General features: G+C 47.4%; 1 protein-coding gene across 2 annotated transcripts in view; it reads left to right on the top strand.

Moving 5' to 3' along the window:
- The first annotated feature begins 304 nt into the window (after positions 1-304).
- The window catches only part of smim15 (small integral membrane protein 15), a 33,548-nt gene continuing 31,708 nt past the window's right edge, over positions 305-2,144 (top strand). Inside the window, exon 1 of one of the 2 annotated variants that reach the window (XM_020534174.2) lies at positions 305-427. The gene's annotated coding sequence lies outside the window, so the exon portion shown is untranslated. Of the gene's footprint in view, positions 469-2,144 lie in introns of both variants that reach the window. The other variant, XM_048599150.1, reaches the window with a different exon arrangement.

The raw sequence follows: 2,144 nt of genomic DNA, 5'->3' as shown, positions 1-2,144 counted from the left end.
ATAACCAGTTCTAAGGAAGGGTCACCGGACCTGAAACGCTAACTCGGATTTCCCTTCACAGATACTGCCAGAGCTGCTGAGATTTTCCAGCGACTTTTGTTTTTGTTTCTGATTTACAGCGATCTGCGGTTCTTTTACCTTCTTGTTATCACTCTAGAATTCGCTGAGCATTGTTATGCTCCCACAGTGTTACAAATTTGGCGTTGTGCTAATAATCAGTACTGGCTGCTCTCTGGCACTGAGCTGCACCGTGTTTCCCCCGTCTCCAACACTCAATGTTCTCCTTGTTGTGGGCCAGCTGCACCAATGACCTCTGACCCCCCCGCCTGTGCGGCACGTGGATCCTCCCGCTTCCACTTCCGGCGGGGGCTGCAGTCCACGCATGCGTGGTGGTGGGCGAAGTTCGCTGTTGTTCCGGTGGCTGCAGGTGAGAGCTGGCGGAGAGGGTCTACCCTGTCCGGGGGAAAGGTAGGCCAAGGCCGAGGGAGTCCGGGCCATAGCAGCTCCTGCTGAAAGAAGGGAGGTTTAGCTCGGGGTGGATCCGAGGAAAGTGTTTTGTTTCTGTTTGGTTTGTTTAAAAAAAAAACAACATGCTGGGAATACCTAGCCGGTGTGGTAACATTTGTGGGGAGGGAAATAATGTCTCGGGCATCTTTCTTCAGCAAGTTTTGTTGTTGTGGCATTTCTTCAGGTTGAACCTTCTGGGGGCTGTCGGTTCTCCTGCAGAGGGATCAGTTTTATAAGTCCAACAAGTGGCACACCCTCTCCAGCTCTCAGAATGTGAGCTGGGTTGGAATTTCCAGCGGGACATAAAGGCTTCAAGCTCAAATGTTCGGTCACTGGCCTCAAAGATGCAGGATAACCCCTATAATCTTTGCTACTACGTAATTAGAAGCAGACACACAACTAAAATCAGAATACTGTGGTTGCTGGAAATCTGAAATAAAATTTAAAAAGGCTGGAGAAACTCAGCAGGTCCAACCTCATCTGTGCGACTGAAACTGAGTTAACATTTCGAGTCTGATTTATGACTTCTTTGGAACTCTTCATTAGAGCTAAGCTTTTTAAGAGTGAAAACAAGAAGCATGTTTTACAAGCAGAGGATACTGGAAATTTGAAGTGCTCCCCAAGAGGTTGGATGCTTGAGTTGACAATTTCCAGAGAGTACATAGAATTGACATTGAGAATTGTACTTTTTTTTTGTAAGCCAGGAGCATTGAGACTTATGGAGTGAAGGCAGAAAGATGAAATTGAAGTACAGTTCAGCTATGACTGTATTGCAAAATGAAATGTTTGAGGGGATGAGTAGTTGATTGAAGTTGGTATTGTCTGATATCAATTCAAAGCAAATACATTCAAAGATAATTGTATTCAGATTCAGTGCTTATATCATGATGCAAAGTTGTGCTGTCATATTACAGTGCAATATTTGAAAAGTTAGAAGCAGTCTAACTTATTATTTAGCAGCAACCTGAACTGCTTTAGAAGTGTAAACAGATAATACATCAATTTGAAAAACTTAGGTTGGTCGGTAGGAGATGGAGGTGCGGCTTGAGGTGGGAGGAGGGGATAGGTGGGAGGAAGAACAGGTTAGGGAGGCAGGGACGAGCTGGACTGGTTTTGGGATGCGGTAGGGGGAGGGGAGATTTTGAAACTTGTGAAATCCACATTGATACCATTGGGCTGCAGGGTTCCCAAGCGGAATATGAGTTGCTGTTCCTGCAACCTTCGGGTGGCATCGTTGTGGCACTGCAGGAGGCCCAGGATGGACATGTCGTCTGAGGAATGGGAGGGGGAGTTGAAATGGTTCGCGACTGGGAGGTGCAGTTGTTTATTGCGAACCGAGCGTAGGTGTTCTGCAAAGCGGTCCCAAGGACATCTCAGTTGTCCTCGTTTTTCAAGGACATCTCAGTTGTCCTCGTTTTTCAAGGACCGTAACTTCCCCCCCTCAGTAGTCGAGAACACCCTCAACCGTGTCTCCCACATCTCCCGCAACTCATCCCTCACACCCCGTCCATGCAATAAGAACCAAAAAAGAATCCCCCTCGTCCTCATGTACCACCCCACCAACCTCCGGATCCAACGCATCATCCTCCAACACTTCCGCCATCTGCAATCCGACCCCACCACCAAAGACATCTTTC

This window comes from Rhincodon typus, chromosome 1 (genome assembly GCF_021869965.1).
Source record: "Rhincodon typus isolate 14 chromosome 1, sRhiTyp1.1, whole genome shotgun sequence".
Taxonomy (NCBI): domain Eukaryota; kingdom Metazoa; phylum Chordata; class Chondrichthyes; order Orectolobiformes; family Rhincodontidae; genus Rhincodon; species Rhincodon typus.
The sequence above is the reverse complement of the archived record's forward strand: the minus strand, read 5'-3'. Positions and strand labels throughout refer to the sequence as shown.